This window comes from Notamacropus eugenii, chromosome 3, assembly GCF_028372415.1.
Source record: "Notamacropus eugenii isolate mMacEug1 chromosome 3, mMacEug1.pri_v2, whole genome shotgun sequence".
In the NCBI taxonomy this organism is placed as follows: domain Eukaryota; kingdom Metazoa; phylum Chordata; class Mammalia; order Diprotodontia; family Macropodidae; genus Notamacropus; species Notamacropus eugenii.
Window position 1 is genome coordinate 329,571,543 of NC_092874.1, and position 13,763 is coordinate 329,585,305.

Here is a 13,763-nt window from a genome sequence, read left to right on the forward strand (position 1 = left end):
TATATTTGTATTGTACTTTAAGGCTTTCAAAGTGCTTTAAAAATATCTCATCTTATCTTCACAAAAGTCCTGGGAGGTACTTTTAAATACCATTTAAGAAATGAGGAATCTTGAGGGAGACAGGTTAAATAACTTGCCCAGGGTCACAGAACTCATAAGTGTTAGAGGCCCGATTTGAACTCACCTCTGCCTGACTCCAGGTATATCCAATGATCCACTGCACCAACTTGACATGCCCAAGATCACACATGCACTAAGCAGCATAAACAAGACCAAATTTGTGAATTCTTTGTAGCTTCTGACAATGCTGACCACATCGCCTTCTTAGATTCCCTCTATCCTTTAGCCTCTGTGGCTCTGCTTTCTTAGTTCTCCCTATATATAATAATTCTTTTGGTGCTCTCAAGAATTTCCATGGGTGCAATCCTTGCCTCTTTGACAAGACCAGAGAATTTTAATTAGACTTCAGATTCAACTTGAGACACCAGCATGACGTGGCAGCCAAAATCTCGTACCACCGGACTACATTAAGAGAAGCGTGGCTTCCAGGAATGAGGTGGTGATAGTCTCACCGTATTCCACCGTTGTTTGGCATTAACTGAAGTACTGTGTTCAACTTCAGGGGACTTTGATAAGCAGAAGAATGTCCTTGAGTCCACGTCACATGAAGATAGCTTAAAAGACTGGGTATGTTTATCCTGGAGAAGAGGAGGCTCAGGGGGGACACGCTAGCTGTCTTCACGTATTTGAAGTTGGTCAAGAGGAGGGATTAGAATTGCTCTGTTTGCCCTCAGAGGGCAGAACCAGCTGCAATACGTGGAAGTTACAAAAAAGGCAAATTTGGGCTTGATGTTAGGAAAAAGGTACCTAAGTGTCCAAAAGTAGAATGTGATGTTTTGGAGGGCTTCAAGGACAAAATGGACAACCTCTTGGCAGGAATAGAGAGAATGCACAAGGAGAGGTTGATCAAGAGTGTCAAAAGCTACAGAGGATATCTGGGTTTGTTATAATGGGGATCCTTTCCAACTCTCTAATTCTGGTATTTGAGGCTCAGGTCCAGGTTCTACTTTTATATCTGGAGCCTTTCCCAATCCACTAATTCTTTCTGCTCTTTTTCCCCCCTCATCTTACCCACCCACCCCCAACCTTGAAATTAGTCCATATCTACTAATCTGGGTCTAGAATGATGTCTGTGTTTTTATCTTTGTATTCCCATTATCTATCGCAGTATCTTGCATATAGTAAGCACCTAATATTTATTGAAATGTTATCAAGTTAATAAGTTTAAAAAAAACACCTGAAGCTCCTTTAACAAATATTGTAAATATAATGTATCACCTTTCACCAGAAACAGTTAAATAGTTTCTACCTCCAGAATATCTAGTATTTTATGCAAATGAAAACATTAATGCTACCAAATTGGACAAAATGGTATGATCCCACTTCTGCAAAATTGTGCCAATTTCAATGTTCAATCAATTTCAATACCTAAGCTTCACTACTATAAATGTCAAGGAAATTTTAAAATAAAGTTGAATAATATTAAAGAAATTAATTACTGCATAAGAAACAAAATTAGTTAAGAACAAAATTATAACCACTGGATAATTGTGAAAATACCTGCTAAGAATTTGGAACTATGCTCAAAGGGCTACAAAAATGTGCATACCCTTTGACCCAGCAATACCACTTCTAGGACTGTATCCCCAAGAGATCATAAAAATGGGAAAGGGTCCCACATGTACAAAAATATTTGTAGCAGCTCTTTTTGTGATGGCCAAAAACTGGAAATCAAGGAGATGCCCATCAATTGGGGAATGGCTGAATAAATTATGGTACATGAATGTAATGGAATAAGAAATGATGAACAAGAAGACTTCAGAGAGGCCTGGAAAGATTTATATGAACTGATGCTGAGTGAAAGGAGCAGAAGTAGGAGAACTCTGTACACAGCAACAACCACAGTGTTCAAGGAATTTTTCTGGTAGACTTAGTAAAAAATTCCCAATGGTCTCTTGAGGCAAAATGCCTTCCATATCCAGAGAAAGAACTATGGAATTCGAATGCAGAATGAAGCAAACCATTTTCTTTTATATTTTGTTTTGGTTTGTTTTATGATTTTTCCCATTCATTTTAATTCTTCTATGCAACATGACTAAGGTAAAAATACACCTTAAGGTGAAAATATGTGTAGAACCTATATAAAATTGTATGCCATCCCCGGGAGGGAATGGGGAGGTAAGGGGAAAGGAGGGGGAGGGAGGAGAAAAAAAACCTAAGATATATGGAAGTGACTGTAGCACACTGAAAACAAATAATTTAAAAAAAAAAAAAAAGAAAATATCTGCTAAGTAGTAGAATGTTTTAGTTTTATTTTTGTCCAGATTTGTTATTTCATTGGAGTATAAAATTCAAGTGAAGAATTTCCCTCTGCCAATTAAGAATGACCAGTGTTCTGCAACTAAGTTTTAGAACTGACTAGGTTAGTAAGAAGAAAATCTACCAGACTCCTCTTCCAGGTGAGCGGGGCTAGTTCTCTTCCTTGAAAGGTATTGATAGTGTCTTTGATACTTAATTGGCTTAGGCAACTAAAGGACTGAACCACTGAGTTATTTCCCGGTCCCCTAACTACAAAGCGCCACAAGGAACAGTAGCTCCTCCCTGATTCCTGACCTGAGGAGGACCACCCTGGAGAACCACCAAGAGGGCAACACAGAGACAGTTAATTCAGCAAAATCAGCATACCTGGAACACAGTAAGTACTTAATAAATGGTAGTGTACATAGCCTCAAAATACTAAAAAGTAAATTTATATTACCACATCCTGTACACCTCAAAACAAGTTTTAGATGTGTTATGTTGTTGTTGAAGTTGGATTAAAATTTAAAGATTTAAATATACTGGGAGAGTTGGAAGGAAAAAAATATGAAACTATAACACCCTTTAAGCTCCATCTACTATCAGTTTGCTAAAGAATACACACACAAACACATATGAAACACTACAAGAAAATTCTTTCTGGCTTTTAGACCCTGTCCTTTAGAATACAAAGAGAAGTAAGGCAGGGGTACTCAAAGAAGTTGTGCAGATTATTAATTTAAAGACACCTTTCATATCCACACCTAGCTGGGCAGGGTTTATATCCTAAACACATTTTTAACAAATACATCAATACCATTAGATTCAAATTCCAGGGTAAACGAAACAAATATTTCCTTTTACATCTTATGAAACTAAAGGCAGAAATCAGCAGCAGTGAAGTCATGTTAGAAGACAACCTGATGTGACAGAGAAAACACCCAACTATGAATCAGGACACCTGGCTTCAAGCACCAACTGGCTACCTACTTGCTATGTGAACTTGAACCTTCATTTCCCTATCTGTTCAATGAAGAGGTTGGACTAGATGATCACTAACATCCTTTCTAGCTCTCATTTTCTGGGATTTCATAATTATAATACAGCTTGCCTTACAAAAAAAATGAAAATAAAACTTAACATATGCCTGTGCCTTTAAATTTGATGGGAAATGCAACTTTACCTTGTTGAGATATACAATTTTTTATAGGCTCCTACAATGTAACAACTATGTGTGTCTATATATGATTCACTGGTCCTTACTATGTATGGCTACAGCCATACTATGTGTAATGATGCATGGTTGGTAGTCTTAAACTGTGACACTGATACATATAAAATGTTTTCTTATCAACCACAATTGATAGATAGCTAAATATAGCACTACATATTACGTACTATACATACATACCCCATATACAATCATATAATTTTATATTTGTAAACCATTACTCTCCAGGCCTTATTTAGATTTCATTTATTACAATAAAATACACATATTCTAAGTAACCATAAAAATTCAATAATTTTTGTATGTGTTAATGTATATTTTTGAGGTTCGTTTCACACACCTCCCATTGTAAAATTTATTTCAGTAGTTTCTAATCATTGGCTTCTGCAGAAGTCAAAGAATTATTTCAAGAGATCCTCCAATCCTATACATTAATATATCTCACACATACTTATTTTAAATTATACAGTCACTAGATTAATAACAAATTCCATCAAATCTATTGCTAAAATCACAGTAGCTTTTTTTGTTATTTTCTCAATCAACAGATACTAATAAAACTGATATTCTGTGGGAATCTGCCAACATTGTTGACATTAAAAGGGGGCTCTCCTATGTGAAAGTAAGAAACACAATGAAAATGCGATCCCTTAAAGTTCTGCTATGACAAAATCTATTATCCAGAATGGCTGAGAAATAGGATATTCTAGCAAATTAAATACACTAGTAAACTAAGGATTAGCATATTTGATATACTGTGCCACACACAAATTGAAAATTCTTCAGAAAGTGAGAATATAGTAAAACATTTAACACCAAAATTTCTCTGAACATAATTTAATCTTTGATGATTCAGAAAACACTTCAAATAACCTGGAGCTGCTTCAGATGACTGATCACCACATAGTACTGTTTGTAAAGAAGCTGTAAGACACAAAACTAAATCTATACAGAACTTGTGATATACATACCAGGATTCAGTTAGATCCTAGCTTGTTTCCAAAACAAGAGAAAAGAAAAAAAGGGCTCTGAGCAATCAAAACAAGTCACAAAGTATAAGAACTAAAGCTAATATACATTATAGGACCTACAGCTGGAAGAGAATTTAGTGTAAATTCCTCACTTTGCAAAGGAGGAAAATAGGTTCAAAGAAGTAAAATGCCCCCCAAATTACACAGCTAGTAATAAAGTTAGGATTCAGTTCTAGCTCCAATTCTCTGACTTCAAGTCTGGTGGTCATTCTAATATACCACAATGCCTCTAATCATTCCTCAGGCACTTAATTAGTTCCTACCTACTCTATACTTACATACAATTCTACAACTTTGACTATGGTACTTGGTTTCCAAATCCATAGCAGACTAATAGCAATGAATTAGAAGGCAGAAGAGTGGTTGTTAGAGGTGGGCAGAGTAGCAGGAAAGAGCAGCTAACAGTTTGATAACAGAGATACAGAAAAAACAGAATCTAAGCACTAGGGTTATTGAGTATAGGGCAAGAAGCCTTCATGCAACTAAACAGGCAGGGTACGTAATCGTACTGGAAGACAGTATAGAAACTAATGTTCATAATAATGATTCCTAGTCATAAAAAAAGTCAAATTGTGTTTGGTATACTGAGAAAGCTGGGAAGTATATAATTCATTTTTTAAAGTTTCTGTACAAAATGGTTCAAAATAATTTTTTTTTAGTTTTTCTGTCTAAAGGGCAAATACCTAGCTATGAAAAAGATTCAGTTAACCAGTGACTGATTCTCAAAAGGTTAAAAAAAGCTGAGGTACAAATGTGTTTGTTAGATTTGTTCCTCCCATGAAAATCAAATAAGGGAGACAAAATTCAATTTTTTGAGCTTTCCAGTTGTTTAGAATCTATGTAAACAGGAGTTTATTGTCTTAGAAAAATAATGGCATTTCAGTGTTAGTAATAATCATTAGCTGGCAAAAATCATGGTAAATAAATGTTAACTTATGTGAAATATAGAAAGATTTAAAATAAAAATTCCTTTTAGAATACCATTTCAGTATTGGATATGTGATTATGATAAATGGAAACTGTAGCAAAAAATACAATTTTTTTCCTAATTTTATCCTATTTTTTCCTAATTTTATCCTATTTTTTCTCTGTACTATTGCCAGAACTAAATAGTAATAATTTATAAATGTTCTCCTTATATTTTAAAGGTTTCCTAAATTTATACTGTTCAATATTAATATTAGATATCAATGTACAGTACTCATAACTATGAGAAATACTCTATATTTTGATGCATCATAAATCTTATGTGGGTGCCATTCTCCCATAAAACGTCCAAAGGGAATCTACCTAACATGCTGGCAGCTTTCCTCTAGATTTCTTGATACTACATGAATTACCCATAGATTATACAGGCTGTACATCAGCTTCCCATTGTTTTCACTACATGATCAGCCTACTTCCTTTTCTAGAAATATATCATGCTGATGATATCCTTTCCAAAATCCTGTCCTAAATATGAAGTTTCTGAATTATGTATTAGTTTATTACAGACCACATGTCAAAGACTTGTAATTTCATCAGTATAAATGTTCCCTCCACCTATTCAGGACTCAACCCTTCTATAAGAACAGCAGCCTCTGAGAGCCGATGTAGCAAAAATATCCATCATCTTATGACTACACTGGAGATAAGCCTACACCGCCTTGGCTAGACTAGTCTTTATATAATAAATGTACATATTGTCCAATATCCACCCTACCGTAAACCATTTCTGCCTGCTAGGACCTGCCAGAGGTTGTGCTCCACTGACGTGGTTGAAAAGAACTCGGTTACTAGCATATAAGGTATCCAATCAGAACTTCAGTGGAGGCCACATGGCCCACTAAGATCACAGCTTTAGAACTGGAAAGCACTTCAGAGGTCTTCTGGTCCAAATACTCCATTTTATGAATGAGGAAACTGAAGCCCAGGGAGGTTGACTTGCCCATGGAGACCCCAAACAGTATTAGAGGCTGCAACTGAACTCAAGTCCTCCGTCTTCAGAGCCAAAGCATTTTCCACCGCAACACACGGAATCTTTAATACTAGAACAGAATTGATATTTACAAATTATATCAAGAGAAATGCCTCCCTTTAAGAGGCAGGCATAGTGTATAAAGTACAGGACTCGGGAGTCGGAGCCCCCTGCCTCTTGATACTTTGTCGCTACTTATGTATCCCTGGGCAAATCAATTCACTTTTCGGAGCTCCAATTTCATCTGTAAAATGAGGGAGCTGGACTCCAAGGCCTCTGTCAGAAATCTACTATGTTTGTGGGGATTTGGGGGCAGGACAGAGGTTGGGATGAGGGGCTGGGAGAAATGACAGGAAGGATAAAGCCACTGGGAAGGAAACTAGTTGCTTTATCTGCCACAGACACAAAAACCCAATAAAATTTTTAATTTTCATTAAAAATGACAATGGCCGCTTGAAGCACCTGAGCATTGCATCTCCATCCCAAGTGCCTCTCCTACCCACAACAAAAGAAAAGGCTACTTTTCAACCATAACATTATGCTACTAACGAAAGCTGAGACTTCCAAAACCTGCCACTGACGGAAATCATTCCAGAAGCACCCCCAAACCTAAGGTCTTCCCTAAGGCCCACTGTCAATGCCCAGAAAGGGGGGCAAACAGCCCTACGTGGTGGAAGGCATGGCTATGTGAGCTGTGTGCGGGGGCCATGGGAGGCAGGCTGGGTGGGTTGAGGGGGGGCAAGCTTCCAAGGGCAGGGGGCTGTGAAGGGGCAGGTGGGAGAGGATGCCGGGCAGGAAGGGAGGATGTGAGTGCGCTGTGCGGTTGTAGAGGAGGTAAAATGAGGTGGTAGCGACTGAGAAGATGGGGAGGAAGGGGTGGCTGCTACCGGACTACGTCCACGTTTAACAGGATTTAACTAAAAAGGACATAAATCTAGGAATGGAAGGGATCTAATCTAATCTAGTCTCTCGAGTCCATCCCCCCTCGTTTTACAAAGGGAAGAACTGAGACCCAGGAAGGCTACGCAACTTGCTCAAGGTCCCACGGGATGAAAGGCAGGATTCGAACTCCGGCCCTCGGGAGCCTTCCGGGTGGCCGCTTTCCAACGTACCATCCCCCTCCGCTGCCCTGCTAACAGAGGACCTGGTTACGAAATCCTGCCAGAGCAAGCACACCTACGCCCCTTGGGTGGGGGGAGGCCGGGGAGACGGATCCCCATCCGGCCTCGGGACAAGGGGGGCTGCTGTGCTTCCTTCCACACATCACCAGTCCCGCCCCGGGTGCGGAGAGGGGTCGGCTGGGGACCGACAGCGAGCAGGAGGCGGCGGCTGATTACCTGCGCCCTAGCCGGGGCCGGGGGCCGCTGTCTCCTCACGCGGTTCCCACGGGCTCCGTCGCTCCGACGTCATCCGAGCGCGCCTCCGGCCTCGTGCCGAGGCCACGCCCACTGCCTCGTGCTGAGGCCACGCCCGCTGTCCCTTGCCGAGGTCACGCCCACTGCTGTGACGCTTCAACTTTCCCCGCCCCCCGGCCCATTAGGGTGGAGAGGTGGCCTCGTGCTCGTCCCCGGGCTGGGTAGCTTAGGGAACCTCCCCATCCCAGCACTTGAGAATGGGTCTTCCAGCAGGCAAAGGAAAGAAATAGCAGGGTAGTAAGGGTCCTAAAGCGCGTTAGGAAGGTTGTCCTATCTGAAGAATTCATGGTGTTGGCTGGGTGCAGAGAGGAGCAGGGCGTGCCATCCTCATTTTACAGAGGGGGAAACTGAGTCTGTCCGAGGCGATCTGACCGAGAAGTCTGACCGGTGCCTGAGGCAGAATTTCCTGGGGATCTCTCCTACCTCCGAGCCCCGACCTCTTCATCCATTCCAACTACCTACCTGCCTACCTGTCTATCCTTGGGGATAGATCCCCAAGCTCAAAAACCTTAGGTGATTTCTTACCGCCTCTAAGATAAGACAGAAATGCCTACCTGGTCTTCCACATTCTGGTCCCAACAATGTCACTTCATTGATTTCAGTTATTTCCCTTCACCCCCTTTGTGTTTCGGTTGTTCCACCTCGCGTTTCTGTGCTCCTGTAGAGGCTGTTCTCTCACCTGAGTCTCTTAAAAACTGCTCCTTTCCTTCAGGTGCCACCTCTTATTAGCATTCATTCATTATTCTAATTAATTTTCCAAGTGCATTAATTGTTAGTGCTCTTTCTCTTTCCCAAAATTAATTTGTATTTGGTTAGCTTTGTAAATATGATATCCCTCTATACAATGTGAGCTCCTTGGAGGAGAGATCTCCAAAACCTAGCGCAGAGCCTAGCAACGTTTTTTTAACTGGACTAGGATGTTATTTGTAGGGGAAACCCCAGGTTGAGGAACTCAAGCAGTGCGGATCCCACCCGTTCCACAATTTATTACCTTAGAGAATTGACTTCGAGTATCACAGAAGCATTATGTGTTAGACTCAGGACCTAGATCCAGTTCTTTTGGATTCAGGGTCACTATCTGTCCACCTTACCACACAATAAAGTGCAAATGTTGAAACAAAGCAATTGAAACAGAATCCCGCAAAATTATATGGCCAAACAACCCCAGAGAAGAGGTATGAGAAGTCACTTTCCCCACTTATTTGCAGGGATGAGATACCTGTGTATTTTAAGTTTGTAATGTATTGGTTTTTAGAAGTTTTTTTCCCCTTCCTTTTTAAGAAAGGAATTGAAGGAAAATAATTGAATTAATAAGGAATTGAAGAGAGAGGGAAGAGATACATAGGAAAATGTAGGTGATATAAAAACAAAAAATATCAATAAAATTTTATTTAAAATTTTTTGAATTGAATAAAAGAGGTCCCTGCCTTTAAGTACTTTACAACCTAGGTTACATTTCTCCTTACTTTTCTACCATTGTCTAGAGACCTCTTCATCCTGGAAGATAATTTCAGCCTTGGAACTCACAACAAAGAAGTAATTTCAGCCCCTGGGGGCTAAGTGGATAGCTTATCTCAGAAACAACTTTTAAGAAAGGTGCCAGGGCCAGTTATTTCTTCATTACTCACCAGCAGCACTCCTTAAGACTTCTCAGGTATATGCCCCAGACTGAATACCTTCCTCCCAACTCCACCCCCATTTTCAGCTTTGTTTTATCTGTTGTCTTGCCTATTAGAATATAAGCTCCTTGAGAGTAGGGACTGTCTCTTTTTGTTTTGTATTTGTATTCCCTGCGTTTACTATGTGCCTGGCACATAGAAAGTGCATAATAAATGCTTGTTGAATTACCCAACAGGTACTAATGATCACTCATTCTCTCGTGTCAAAACCCCTTAACATCCCCTCTCCCTCCCCCTCTCCCTCCCCCTCTCCCTCCCCCTCTCCCTCCCCCTTCCCCTCCCCCTCCCCCTCGTTCTCCCTCTCCCTTTCAGAGAGAAAGAGAAATTCTCTTTCAAATTGCTGTGGAGCCTTCTCAGCAAGACTTTGAGGTTTTTTCTTTAGGAGTTTATTCAAGCCTTATATAATTTCTTTTTCACACCATGACCCTATGACTTATAATGTGCAATATTTTAAATTGGGCTTGGAGAAGAATAAGGAGAATTATTGACAAATATCTTTATAAACCTCCTAGAACATCGAAAACACGGGTCTTAGGATTACTCATAGTCAAACAAGCTTAGTAAGTCTTGACTTTTCAAGCCAAGAGCCAGTGTACAAGGAGGGTAGTATAGAAGTTGACTTTCCTCTTTCCTAATTTTTTTTATGTAGTAGCTTTGAAAGAAAAACCATTTCCCAGCAGGGTACTGCAAAGAGAGTTCATTAGAAAATCATGCTTGAAGGAAGGAGTTGGGAAAGAGTGGTACCACCAATACTGGGTTGGGACCAGAAGAAGGGAGTAACTAGCTCTTGTTACAAGCCCAAAACGTCTAACACACACATACACACACACAACTGCTAGATTTCAATTAATTTTAAGTTGACTATTTAGAGTTCTCTAAATAAATCGTATCATCTCCAAAAAGTAATCATTTTTTTCTTATGCCTGTGCTTATTTCCTCAATTTCTTTAAGGTATGGCTAGTATTTCTAGAAATTTATAAAATAATAGTAGTTAAATGGACAACTATGCTTTACTCTTTATCTTATTAGAATGACCTTTACCATTCTGCATTTCAGTTCTTCATTAAATACTATTTGCCATGGTAAAGAAAGGTCTACATATTCCTATATTTTTGATGGGTTTTTTTTTTAACATAAATGAGTGCTTTTTTTGTCAGAAGCTTTTTATGCTTCTATTGATAAGAAAGTGATTTTTTGAAATCAGTGTGGCCTGTTTTGTATAAATCCAACCTGGTCATCATAAATAGTCTTTTGAAGATATATTGCTATGGCCTCTTTGCTAACATTTTATTCAATATTTCTACATCAGTGTTCACTAGAGATTTTAGTCTATCTTTCCTGGTTTTAGATAACAGAACCATATTTGTGTCATAGAAGGTATTTGTTAGGATTCCTTCTGTCCTTATTTTAATAAATATGAGAGTCAATTTATCTTTGAATGTTTGAAAGATTACTTGTAGATCCATCTAGTTCTGAGGGTTTTCCGTACTTTGGGTTTTCATTACTGCACAGTTTGATTTCTTTTTCTAAGATTGTACTGTTTAAATTATTATTTTTTGTTCTGCTAATCTGTCACATTTTTTGTAAATATTCTGCCTTTACCTTTAAGTTAATCAGTTTTGTTGATATACAATTAGACAAAATAGTTCCTAATAATTTCTTTTATTTCTTCTTTGCCTACTATGAATTCTTTCCAATTTTAAATATGGTAATTTGGATTTCTTCTCTTTTAAAAACCAATTTAGCTCATATTTAGTCTATTTTATTCGTATCATTTTAAAAGAACCAGGTCATAGGTTTATTGATCAATTCAAATTTTTACAATTCTCTCTTTGATTTCCAGAATTTCTCTTTCTGTGTTTCATTGGAATTCTTTATTTATTGGGGTTTTTTAGTTGTATGGCCAGTTCATTGATCTCTTTTTTCTTTTGTTGACGAAAGTGCTTAAAGATATAAATTTTCCCCTAAGAACTGATATGAGTGCATCCCAAATGTTTTAGTATGTTGTATTACAGTTGTCAGTTTCTTTAATAAAGCTATTATTTCTATTATTTGTTCTTTGACTCAGATATTCTTCAGGATTAAATTATTTAGTCTCCATATAAGTTTGAGTCCTTTCTTCAAGTGCTTTTTATTATCATCTTTTTATGTGTTGGGATCCATAAATCATGTGTACATATCAGCTTTTCTGCAATTGCTTATGAGTTTTTTAATGCCCTGGCATATGACTAGTTTTTGGAAAGGTGCCATATACAGCTAAAAATTATATGTACTAAATTCATTACTATTCAGAAATCACCAGAGATATAGCATATCTAACTTTTCTAAAACTCTCCTCAGGTGCTTAACTTCTTTATTGTTTTTGGATTTTTCTAGGTCTGAAAGGAACGTTTGGGGACCACAACTATGATAGATTTGATATCTATTTCTCCCAATGATTCAATTAACTTTTCCTTCAAGTACTGAGATGCTATTCCATTTGTTGCATACTTATTAATTGTTGATATTTTTCATCATCTATGATGCTTTTAAACATAACAATTTCCCGGTTTATCTCTTTTAAACATCTCTATTTTTACTGTTGCCTTGTCTGATATCATGCTGGGTACCCTTGATTTTTAAAATTTGCTTGAAACATGGTAAATTCTACTCCACTCCCTCATTTTGACCCTGCATACATGTTTATATTTCAGATGTATTTGTTGGATATATTGCTAGAGAGTGCTTTGGTGAGGAGATTGTGGGTGAGGTACTGTGACAGAACATAAGTACTCAAAGAATCATAAGCAAGGTAGTTTCTTAATCATAAGCACGTAAGTATGAGGCTCCCCAGTTCTGTGGTCCCATGGGTAACATGAAAAGGCTCAAAAATACAGTGAGAGGCATACCCAAATTGAATGCTAGGTCTCTAGGGCTCTGCCCTGATATCTGATTATCTTTATGGGGCACACTCATAGGGACTGAGTTGGGGGGTGAGGATCTTAGGGGCAGTCACGCAGTGCGTGTTCTGGACTTCAACTTTCCCCCTTCCCACCTCATTATCAACCACAAGGGCATTGTGATTAGGAAAGTGTATTAACCTTACATGGAAGTTTGTTAAACTGTTTTTGATTTGTGTAGCCTTGCATCTACTACCCCTAGGCATTTAGGCAGTTATTATATACACAAGAATTTCCCGACACGTGAGCTGGTCAATCAGTGGTCAAATGTGGAATCATTTCTCCTAGCTAGGGCCTAACTAGCTGAGTAATAGACCAGTTCTCACAGTTTTATAATCTATTCTAGTATGGATCCAGTCTGCTCTGTTTGGCGGGTAAATTCATCCTCTTTATTGAAGTTATGATTATTTGATGCATATTTCCCTCTATAATATATTCTTTTATTTTTTCCTCTCTTTGTCCTCTGTACCTCTTTTACAAAGAAGGAGGAATGTGATCAATTCTAATAATCTATGAATTAAATTGTCTATTCCCATTCTTTCTTTCCTTTCTTCTGATAACCCAAATCATTGCTTTTTATATTTAATTTCTCCCATTTTAATCTCTCCTTGATGATCTACTTCTAAAATTGAAAAAGTTTTACTTGTAACTATTTTCTACCCCTACTGTACCATCTTGAAACCCCTCTTCCCAATTCCTGTCCCCATCTTTTTCCCAGTTGAGTTTACCGTCTTTCTATAACAAAATCTCTGTGTGTGTGTATGTTTATTCAAGCTTCTTCATCTAGTTTAGATAATAGTGAGGTTCATGAGACACCTGGTCCCCCCAACTTTCCCTCTATATTTGTATGCTCTTTTTCCGGCACATCCAGATTTTTAGAAATATTGAATTTCTTTCCAATCTTTGTTTTTTCTCTAATATATTTCTTTCCTCATTCTTTTTCTTTCCTCTCTTAAAAAGAATAAAGCCATATGCTGGTCCTGAGGTCCCATCCAACTTTAATGCTGGAATAATTTTGCCCAGACCCAGCCAAGAGTGGGTGTGGTAATGAAGGAACTGAACCTTTTTTCTGTGATACATTTCTACTCATCCTAATTTCAGAATATTTAATAACTTCAAGTCAGAGAAAGTAGCATCAATTATATTACCAATT

At 38.3% G+C, this 13,763-nt stretch overlaps 1 protein-coding gene across 11 annotated transcripts in view; it reads right to left on the reverse strand.

Moving 5' to 3' along the window:
• Window positions 1–8,023, reverse strand: part of AOPEP (aminopeptidase O (putative)) — a 553,954-nt gene extending 545,931 nt beyond the window's left edge. For 6 of the 11 annotated variants that reach the window (XR_011964391.1, XR_011964390.1, XM_072596918.1 and 3 more), the window contains exon 1: window positions 7,915–8,023. The gene's annotated coding sequence lies outside the window, so the exon portion shown is untranslated. Of the gene's footprint in view, window positions 1–6,322; window positions 6,648–7,914 lie in introns of all 11 variants that reach the window. The other 5 variants (XM_072596916.1, XM_072596914.1, XM_072596915.1 and 2 more) reach the window with 2 other exon arrangements.
• Window positions 8,024–13,763: the final 5,740 nt, after the last annotated feature.